The 11,806-nt window shown below is 41.3% G+C and overlaps 1 protein-coding gene across 3 annotated transcripts in view; it reads right to left on the bottom strand.

Moving 5' to 3' along the window:
- The window catches only part of DYM (dymeclin), a 213,578-nt gene that overhangs the window by 101,079 nt on the left and 100,693 nt on the right, over positions 1–11,806 (bottom strand). The window lies entirely within an intron of this gene.

The raw sequence follows: 11,806 nt of genomic DNA, 5'->3' as shown, positions 1-11,806 counted from the left end.
TACTGCAAGGGGAACCTGCAGGTCTCAGGCACTGGAGACACAAGAATTTGGGCCTTTTTTGGGTGTGTCCCCCTCTTTTTTTTTTTTCTTTTTTTTTTTTGGAGACAATACTATCTTAAGGAAAGTCTTATGCCTCTCTGCACCTGCCCTAAAATTGTAAGTGCAGAGGACTGGCCCTGGTTTACAAAGTTTACTTTTTAAAAAAAATCTGAGAGTATTGACAATATTTAACTTATTTTCATGAAAACTGACACCTGACTCAAGGGAAAAAGTTCCAACAGAATTATTGATCAATGTGAACTGGCCTTGCAGCCTGGGATTCCAGTGGTAGAGTACTCACTCCTGTATTTAATTCTAGTTCCTCAAACATAGTGCTTTATCATAATCGAGTTACACAATTAAGACCTGGTCAGCTTTTCCACGAAAAACTACAATCACTTCCATGAAGTAACTATAGAGCAAGCAATAGAACATTTAATATTCACATTAAGCAACTCTGAATGCTCTTGAATAATAGATATATAGCCTATGCCTATGTACAGGATATCCTCCCACTCATAATGGAAAGGAAAATAAATTCATTAGAGCAGTTCACCTGCAACAAACTGCCTCACTGGTAAACTCTGAAGCATGTACAAAATAAAACCTCGACCATCTTCTGTTATAGGGTTTGCAAAGAAAATGCTTCACTGCATAATGGTGCTCAGCCCAGAGCATGGCAAGTGTGATGATGTGATGTGATGATGTGACTCAGTGATCTTAAAGCTGGACCTGGTAATCCTGGAAGTCCTTTCCAACCTAAATTACTCCATGATTCCAAGTCCTCCAGCAAGCCTTAACTAGCCTAAGGTATTGTGAGATAAAAAAGTCAGTTCATGATGGTCCTACTAAGCTATCCCCACTGGAACCTGGTATCTCTCCAGGAGAAACATACCCCTGGAGTGCTAAACTGGAAAAGCTTCCAGTGAAGATTTACAAAATTAAGTCTCCTTTGATGACTTTGGCAAGAATCAACAAACACATGAACTTTAGGCTACAACACCCCCACCAAATCAATGGCTTCATAGGTGAAAACTTGGCCAGGGGGTTTTGTACCCAACCACCCACATTTCACAGGCTGGTATCTCTCTACAATCCCTGTTGGACATAGTCAAGCGTGGTTAAAGCACTGTTTCTAGAGACAAAATTATTTGTGTACCTTGGTCAAAGAGTAGGACAGAAAGGAGTGCCACCAGCAGATGACCCCCAGGTATAACCAGCAGGGCTCTAAGCCCAAGACTTTATCAAACCCAACAGCTCCCATTGCTTTGCTTTAAACAACATTTGCAACCCGGTTAAATCAGTCACCTACCTTTGCTCTGGAAGTTGAGAAACACACAGTCCCTTTCGGCACTTCATTTGCAGATATAATAATTTTCAGGAGAGGAAGCAGCTGCAAGGAGGCAATATCCTAAGCTTTTATGCCTTTTTTTTCCCTGACCACAGCTTGTTTTGAACAACACAGGCTATTCTCTTTGCTCCACAGGCCAGGGATAGAGAAGATAAAGAATTTACAGGATCCCACACTGAGGAAAACCCTCAACCCACAGGCCTGCCCTTCCAGATACACACAGAGGCCACAGACCTTTTTTTCTAAACCAAATTAAAGAGTATATTTTAGAATGATGATGTTTAGAAGATCTAAATGCTCGTAAGTCCACTGTTCCCATTTAGTATATTTTACCAGCCTTGTTACCAGAACACTGTACCTTATGTCAAGCCTCTATAGGTCTCACTCCGGCCATTCAATCTGGTTAGACTAGACAAGAAATTGAAAGGACCTTCAGCTGCAGAATCACAGAATTGTTTGGGTTGGAAAGGATCTTCAAGACCATCTCATTCCACCCCACTGCCATGGGCAGGGACACCTTCCACTAGACCAGGTTGCTCCAGGCCCCATCCAACCTGGCCTTGGACACTTCCAGGTGATCCAGGGGCAGACACAGCTTCTCTGGACAGCCTGTGCCAGGGCCTCACCACCCTCACAGACACTGATTCCTTCCCAATATCCCACCTAACCCTGCCCTCTACCAGTGGGAAGCCATTCCCCCTTGTCCTATCTCTCCATCCCTTGTCTCAAGTCCCTCTCCAACTCTCCTGGAGCCCCTTTAGGCACTGGAAGAGGCTCTCAAGTCTCCCTGGAGCCTTCTCTTTTCCAGGTGAACACCCCCAGCTCTCCCAGCCTGGCTCCATAAGGTAAGTGATATCACTTTATCTTTGACTCCTGCCAACGTTCTCCATGGACAGGAACAACAAGACACTCAGTCACAACCATCACATTTAGGCTTAACTCATCAACTGGATGAGACCACAGCATGTGGTAATGAAGAGGAGAAATTTATTAGGCTGTTCCCATTTTCAAAGCTGAACTTGTTTACTGAAAAGTAAACCCATACCAAGAGCAATGCAATCCCACAAACCTGTGGTTTTTTAACAGTCCCTTTGACCACCAGAGCTTGCATCACATTGAAGATTAAGCATCTCCATCATTAAATCCTCCAAGGTAAACCTGAATAAAATCAAGGCTTAGTTCCTTTAAGAGCACGTACATTAAGAAAAGTTGACACTGAATTTTCACTGACTCATCATGTGTTTGAAACTGGCTTACTCGATCCACCAGAAATCAGATGTCCAGCTACAGCTACAGTTACATGTTATTGACGTTTTTGTTTTCTTTATGTTCCATGGGGTACATTTCTTTTATTTTGCAGCAAAAGCCAATCTTCAACTACAATATAGTACTGACACAATTTGAAAAAGCACTACTGCAGAAAATAAAGGCCATTATATTTGATTTATGGTGTTTGTGTGCATGTGTATTATTCACATATTCTGTTTACTTGGAGGACAAAACTGTAGCCTACACTGTACTAAAATCCCACTCCAAATGATTGTAATCCCCTCTTATAAAGAGCCATCTGATCAACATTTTGAATTCTGATAACACAGTAGGACAGTGCCAACTTCTAATAGCTAAAAAGTAAAGTGTCCTATAACATAACTATTTGTTTATGGATATGGATATGAACATGTTTCCTTTCCTGATCTGGCACTGTCTAATCTTGCCCAGCAGCTGGTATAAGTTGAGAGGGCAGGGAGGAAGCTGCATTATTGGCTGGTAAATAAGATCCAAAGAAAAAAACCAAAAAATCCCAATAGGAAAAAAAGAAAGAAAAAAACCCCCCAAACTAACTACATCAGTCAGCTATATCTACCTTCTAGAAAAAAAAAAAAAAAAAGGTAAATTTGCTCAAGTGGATAATTGCTCCTGCTTGTAACTCTCTCCAGCTTCTGGAGTTGTCCTTCCCTCTTCTACCCTGCAAGGACAGCCTGTCCTCATCAATATTCCAAGAGGTGAACACCTTCCTCTGACTGCTGTGAGAATACTCTCACCTGCTTATCCCAATCTCCTCCAATCCTGGAGGCTCTGGTCCTCCTCGAGAGCTTTTCAGATTTGTCTGAACCAGCAGCAGTTAAAATGAAGGCTTGAGACCCCCCCTGAACACACTCTTCTCTGCCTGACACCCAGGCACATGTAGGGGAAACGTGATTTTTATATACATATAAAAATTAACCCAATACATCTATATATTTATTTGTAATTTGATGCAGGTTTGATGAAAAGTCTTCTTTCCACAGAGTTTGGCCAATCCCAATCCATAAAGATATTCTGATGACAGCAGTTAAACAAGGACATTAAAGACACACTTCAAAATCAATGGCAGTGTCATGTGGACAGCTAGAGGGAAGGTGGAGGTTCCCATGTGAATAGAAGAGAGTATTTTCAGTAGGAAGGGACTTAAAATGACTATCTAGTCCAAATGCCTGAGCAATTCAGGGCTGACCAAGTTAAAGTATGTTACAGTAGTGGCACAGGTTTCCCAGAGAAGCTGTGGGAACACTCCCTGGATCCCTGGAAGTGTTGAAAGCCAGGTTGGACAGGGCTTGGAGCAACCTGGTCTGGTGGAAGGTGTCCCTGCCCATGGCAGGGGGTGGAATGAGATGGGCTTTAAGATCTCTTTGAAACCAAGCCATTCTATGGTTCTGTGATTGATGACCTCTCTAAGAAGTCTGTTCCAGGGTTTAACCACTCTCCTGGTAAAGAAATGCCTTGGCCCATTGGTTTTGCTGTGTTTGGTGTGCCCCAGGATGTGGTTTTCCTCCTGGGCTGTCTTGGGTTCTTGCAGTTTTACTGAGCCTCCTTGATCATCTGAAAGCCCTCCAAGGATCTTGTGTGAAACACACAGATTATCAAAACCAGCAAACAAATGGAACTTTCCTGAAGATTTTTCCAAACCTGCTGTTTCTCTGAAAAAAACTCAACATCCTAAATGGCCACTGCAATTGTTTTGGTTTAGGTGATCATATCACTTCCAATTTTTAACTCAAACTCGAAATTAATTCAAGAAGTGTACACAAGACTACAGTCACAGACTAAACACCTAGCAAAAACAAGAGTTTGAAAATAAGAAGTGCTGAAATTCATTATATGTTTACATTTATTTTTTCATCCAAAATTTAAGACTTGAACAAGACAACGGCAGTAAGCAAAACATTCAAAGCCATTTACATCCTTATTTGTTTAAACTAGAAATCTGATATTTTCTCTAGTGAAGTCAACTGCAATTTTAAAATAAATATATCAAAGGCAAAAATGTAAACAGCACCAAGCCAACATCTTAACAACACAGAAATGAAGCAAATTGGGTAGGGTATAGAAAAGTGGTATAAAACCAGTATTCACTAACCCCTCTATAAATACAACCTAGGTTGAAACATCATATACAGAATTCAAAAGAAAAATTCCCAGTGCTAATGTTTAAGTAATTGTAATTCATAATCTTCCCCTTGGCGCATGCCAGATTTTATGAGGGCTATAAATCTTTAACGTTATTGAGAAAAAGAAAGGTCTTGAAGACATACATGCCATGTGTATTAGCTCAGAGAAACTAGATTAATCTGCAGCAATAATAATAATAAAAAAAAAGCCAATTCTGCTAAGCCTGATTAAATATTTAGGTCATATCGTTTCTGCGGCAGAATTTGAAAAATGCACAGCAAATAACATCTTCGGCTGAGTCTGAAGACTTAATCAGTGTATTTTCAAAAGGTAGTTATGTTGCAACATGACTCTATGGAAAAGCCAATATGAAAGTCTTTAAAAGAAAAATAAATGAAAGTATAAGCTAATTAAACTAGTATGCACCAGTCCACACACCGAACTATCTCTGCACACGTGGGCAGAATGTCATGACGCGCAATGAACATTCCACTATTGTTCATGTTTGATAACCTGTGCTCTAGGAAGTCCTATTAGTCACTGCTCTTCTGTTCCCAAAGACCAAGCCAACTGAAACACATTCTGTACTAAAATACTACGCAGATGATAACAACAACTTACTAGATCATCCACTCCATGAGAACTGCTGATTTATTTGCTGCCTAAAATATCACCTATTGATGTTATTTCATATGGTACAAACAGCTGAAAAGCAAACCATCTATCTGCCTATCTCAAGGCCAGTCTGGATGGGGTTTGGAGCAACCAGGTCTCGTGGAAGGTGTCCCTGCCCATGGCAGGGGGCTGGAACAAGATGATTTTTAAGATCCCTTCCAACCCAAACCATTCCAGGATACTGTGATTCTTGCTAACAGTAAAATACATCATATACATCATGCAAAATTAGAATTTTGGATTACACTTTTCATTTTTATTATACTGCCACTGAGGATGTGATGAACTGTGGTACTGATGAACCACAGCAGAAATACTACTGTGTATTTGGTTTTCAGTGCCAAGACTGCTATTAAAGATTGACGTGCTGTGTTCACGGAAAGGTGGTTTGGGCTTCTTTAGGGTGAGTTTCTGCCACTGTGGTGTTAGCACAGTTAAGCTTCTCAAAAAATTCCTCATTTTTCATTCAGTTTTCCTAAAAATTATTATTCTTATCTTACAGTCATAATTACAATGAAAGAGACCTTAGGAGGTTTGTAGCCCAACCTCCTGCTCAAAGTAGGGTTAAAACTGAATCCACACCTGAGCAGGGGTTTATCCAGTGGGACAGAGACTCTACAACTTCTCTGTGCTGTTGTGCCAATACTCCCCTGACAATGAAAAATTGCCTTCTTCCCTCAGGTTGGAACCTCCTGACCATTCTCTCTCATCTTTCTGTCACAAACTTCCATATAAAGAGGCTGGCACCCTCTCCTCAGTAACCTTCTCCTAGACCTGGGAATGCTTCTCACCCCTTCTCTGACCCTCCTTGCCCTGAAGCCTTTTCTCCTGCAGGTTAAACAAGGCTGGTTCTCTCAGACCACCTTCCTACACCAGCACCCAACCACCACAGAGCCCTCCACTGAACTTGCTCCAGCTGGGCAACCCCTCTCCTGTGTCTAGGGGCCCAAAACCTGGATGTGGTTTTCCCGACATCTTCCAGTGCTCTTGCATTGTCATGAGTCAGCTCCCATGGGGCTCCCAGGTGCTTTTCACCAGGTCCCATGGATATGGATGTGTCAGTTCTCCAGTAATCCCTGATTTGATCCTTTTCCACTGCTGGCACTTTCCTTCTGCCTTGACCCCCACCTAACTTCCTCATCTAAGCAACATTCTCATAGCTTTCTAAAAATACTTCATCCCTGCAGGCCTTCTTCTCAGATACAAGCATCCCTAAATTTATATCTTATAGCATAGACTGATGACAGGATTGTAAATTACATTATTGCAAAACAGCAGTTTGGGGGCGAGGGGTCATTATAGGGTTAAAGGTGCCATAACAACACAGAAAAGAAAAGGATGAAAATTATTTAAATACTCAAGAAGCGATTATTTGTGATAATGTGTCACAGACATAAGTTCCCATGCCCTGAAGCAGCACTCTGTCACAGTACTGGCCAAATGTACAAAACAGGCTTACAAGAGGAGAATTATCTCTATGCATGAAAGTATTTATAGGAGGGCAAGGAAATGAAAACCAAACAAGTTCTGGAGATGTCTGATAGACTGAAAACAAAAGGAGAAATATATGAGATTCTTCTATAGAAAGGCCAAATTACTTCTGTACAGATGAAGTTCCATCAAAAAGAACAAAAGGATTTGTATATTAAAAGCAGACACAAGCAACTGATGACCCATAAGCAAAAAAAGATATGAAAGAGCTTGGAGGAAATGTCTATTCAGTTCTGATGTTTCAGACAAAGGGCGAAGGCTTTAATCACCCAGATGCACTGGTTACTTGGAAGGCACATATCCCTGGCAGCTTAAGAGATGCTACTATGGGAATGTTGTTTTGGAAACCTCCTGCGCTTTTATCCCTTGGCTAGACACTTGTGATAATTCACAGGCTCTGCACGGGATTACAGGGATGCTAGGACACCCTCATTAAAGGGGACATTTACATCTCCATCTGCCTGGGCCTGGAAAATCCTCCCTCGGGAGCCGGGAGACACTGCAAGAGAGGGCACCACGTCAGCCTCTGCCCTGCTCCCCAGCAGGGTTCACCCACCTCAGCCCCTGCAAACTGGGGTTCTTGGAGAAACACCCACTTGCGGACCCAGCACACAATTAATGAGTTACAGAAGCATGTCTCTACACAACTTCACAGCAAATTTATCTATTCACTGCAGAACTAAGTGTATTTACTTTCCCTAAAAGCCTGTTCTTTCCTTAACTTGCTGAAGGCCATTTCCATTAAAAAGGTTGAGTCATTCAATGGTTATAAAGGCCTGGTGCACATCAAAGTTGTTAAATCCTGATTCTCCCGTACCTATAGTTTCACCCTCCATTTACACGTGTCAGATGATTCAAAGTGCAATATTCTCCTTGCAAACTACAGTGAGACTACAATGTGGTGGAAAATACCTTGGTTTGAGTACTTAAGAGACTTAGAAATTTCATAAACTGTTATTTTGTATTCCTAAAATCCATTAGAAAGCCTGTTTGAAAATCCTCACCGAAGTGTGGGGTCTGAACAAACTGAAAATTTCCATGTGTGGTGGAAAGGAAAGTTTTCAGGAGCAATTTGGAGGGCACAGGCACAGGTTAGTTGAATGTTAAACTGATCTGCTCCTCTCCCTGCAGGCACTCTTACCTATTCTGGCTTCACACACTAGACATCTATAATGACATCAGTTAAAACGTGAAATAAGCAGCAGCCAGACAAGGAAAAAAAAGGAAAGAAAATATTTATAATCAATCCTATATTTTTTGCTATATTTTTGTTTCATTCTGATGTTTACTTAGAGCCATAACACTATTTCAGTTTGTCAGATAAATCTTTGTAAGTTCATTAGTCATTTATTTCTTTAGATCCCAGTGAACTGTTTTTTCCAAAGAGACAATTTCTAAAAAGGAAAGAGTACATGCTGTATCTGAATAAAGCATTAATGAGCCAAATACCCTGCAACTGAGGATAAACGACAGGTTCAAGCAAGTCATTATCCTGAATCACCTCTACTTCTGTTAAGGAACACTGTCCCATAAATATGCACCATTCAAAACAAACTAAGACAAGACTGCAGTTTCTAGGATTCTACGGGAGTGGCAAATAATAGTTTCTAAAAGACTATTGGAAATCCCTTGTTTTTTTAAATCTCAGAAAAATCTTCTGCAGGATTAATTACTAGTAATTTGAACAGACATTTTATAATACAAAAGCTGGAAGTATCACATCCAGATGATCTTCCAACCCAAAGCACTCTACGATCCTCACTGTACACACAAATCCCAAATAATATAGCTGGATACAACCCAGTAAACATTTTAGTGGCCTTAACCTTTTTCCAGGGCAGCTAAAAGAAATCAAAATTGTACTAGCAGGACTGGAATAATGTTCCTGGCTTCTCATTTTTGCTTCCTTTAGCTATTAAACGTGTAGAAAACTTAAGTCATACAACTCAGAACAACCTCAGTCTCTGCAAATTCATCTGTAAAACAACACTGGAAGTGTATCAGAAAAATAGTAATTTCTCTCAGTAATTTCCTCAGATATTTCTTCCTCTTCCTCAGAAGAGATTCACAAGATCAACAATTTTAAGGTTCCACAGAAGAAGAAAAGTTTAATTCCTCAATTTGAAGATTACTATCAAATCATAGTGTTTCCAAAGAGCTTATATGGCACAGTAACTATGAATAATTAAATTCACAATAATTAAAGATGGCACTACGGGGGCCTTTTCCCTCAGAACTCCAGCTCTCTGTGACATGTGTGATGGTCTAGATCCTGTGAAGTAGGGATCAAGATTCAACAAACCTCAGTTCCACGCTGATTTGCAACACGTTCATGTAATCTCACACCCTGCCAAGCAATGGCTTGCAGTTTGTAAGACACTGAAGTGCCACATGATTTTCTGGATGGCAGAAGACAAATGAGTTGTATCAGTGCCTTGCCCCCCCCCCAAAAAATGACAAAATTAGAAAATTATCCCACTGGATGTGGCCCACAAGTCAGCAGAGACACAAAAAGTGGTTGAGGGAAGAGCAGACTACCTTGTCCAAAGGTGAGCTCTCAGAGTGGTGCATATTTAGGTACTAAATACCTTTTTAAGCCAGGTCAGCAATCAACAATTTTTAAGGAGTCCTGTGCCATTACCTGCAGAGCAGAAAACAGTTCAGCCACTCTGCTCCACGTGAGGAGACGCTGAGACAGAGAGAAGCAACCTTTCCCCAAGACCCCTTTGTGGTTCACCCTGATCCAATCTATCTGTAAATAAAGCTGGGAGTCTGTCCATCTGGGAAGTCTCCATGACCTGTGAGCTGGGGGATTCTGGGCTGCAAAAACACTTCCAAAGGCACGCAGGGCACTCGGCTGCCCACAACAGATGGGGGACCAGAGTATTACTGTCCCATCAGGCGCCCGCTCAGAATCCCCAGCAGGTTCAACCAGGCTTAAACCGAGTTCAATGATATTTCCATGTTGGAAACAGCTGATATCAGCCTAAAACCTCGCCTCCATATGTTACACACAGGCACAAACAGGCGAGACCACATGGAGTACTCTTCTTGTTGTTGACACAGCAAAAGCAGCATTTTAGTACATCTGACCACAACTACACTCAATTCTAAGTAACAAAGGATGCTTCTTTCCTTTTAAAAACTAACTTCATTCTATTTGCATCACTAAGTCATACCAGCAACAGCACATTTGCTACCAATATTCTCTTTTCCCTTGTCTGAACAATTGTTGTCTTCCCTTTTGTCACAGCCTTTCCTACTAATTGCAATGACACCTCCCAATTTTGGAAGGGCTGATCAGCTTATAAGCTTCCCCACAGCTAATCTAAGTCAACAAGCTACTAATAAGGCCAGCATATGTTTCTTTTATTTAACGCTATTGAGATCTTCATAAATCACTTCTGTCTCCCAACAAAAGCCACTCCATAGATTTGAGAACCTCTGTATGTTTAAGTAGTAACAGTAACAGAACAGAACAAACAGTGTAAGAACCTGTACACAGAGCACTGTGTCCGTGAACAGCTCAACGCAGAGCAAGGCAAAGCTGCCCAAGGCTGACCAGGTGACTCAAAAGCTCTCTCCAGGTACCCTGCTGTGCACACAACTGACAGTCCACAGGTGAAAAGCAAAGTTCAGGCCCAGTGGCTTGAAGCTGCTTGATTTTCCACTTCCACAATGTCCTCGTTCAAACACAGCCTGAGCATGGGAATATCATGAAGGCCCTTTTTCTGAGAAGACATTAGTTTCCACTCTACTCTGAACATCTAATAAAAATGGGATTATAATTTCGCAACATACCACACTGCATGGGGGTTAAAAAAAATCTCATTATAAAGCAGTTTATTATAAACAGAATATCACTTTATCATAGAAACATGGAATGTTTTGGGTTGGAAGGGACTTCAAAGACCATCTGCCATGGGCAGAGACATCTTCCACTAGACCAGGTTGCTCCAAACCCTGTCCAACCTGGTCTTGGGCAGTTCCAGAGACCTAGGGGCAGCCACAGCTTCTCTGGGCAACCTGTGCTAGAGCCTCACAGCCATGAATTCCTTCCCAATACCACCCCCCCATCTCTGTGAAGCCATTTTATAACAGGGCTAGACAATAAATGCTTTCTCCTCCAAACTAAAATCCTGCAAAACTATTTCAAAGTTAAGAAGCACTAAATTAGTCTTCAAGGATTTTAATTCTTACTTTTGAGGCAACACCAACCAGTCAGTTCTGTATCCCTCCATATTGAAGAGAATTGATTGCTAAAATCTCTGTCTTACAGCACATGGAAAATGCCACCAAAGTGAAGGACACAGTGGGAAAAAAAATCAACACAAATTTTGCAAAGTAACAAATTTACCAGGCAGAGTATTGTATGGCAATGTAAGTTTGCTGGGATAAACAGGTCATCTGCTTTAAAGCAAACACAGAAGAGCAAACAACTGCCTGAGTTGCAGATAAATAACCCGAAGCTGTATCCACAGAAAGATGGTCTCTGCCTGTTTATCTCAGTGGCATGATGTCTGCCTGAAAATATCTGGGGACAGGAACTACCAAAAGCCACTGTTGGTATGAACAGGTCCCCCCAAAGCACAGAATTGGAGAGCAGGGCTGCAGGGCATCCTGCACCACCAGTGAAAACCAACCTAACCCTAAGGTTAAAAACCTCTTTTAGGAAATTTAGAAAACAGTCATACTGTTGCCATAACTTTCACAGAGGTAATTTCTTCCTAGTACAGCTACTGTGTGATGTAAAAGAGAAGGAAAAGTTACCCGTTACTCTTGAACAGCTCAGACTGCAGATATTTACATTTCACTATCAGA

Source organism: Manacus candei, unplaced genomic scaffold (genome assembly GCF_025592945.1).
Source record: "Manacus candei isolate 608988 ecotype Guabito, Panama unplaced genomic scaffold, ASM2559294v1 h1tg000059l, whole genome shotgun sequence".
NCBI lineage: Eukaryota > Metazoa > Chordata > Aves > Passeriformes > Pipridae > Manacus > Manacus candei.
Note: the sequence above shows the minus strand (reverse complement) of the source record. Positions and strands in the feature narration are given on the sequence as shown.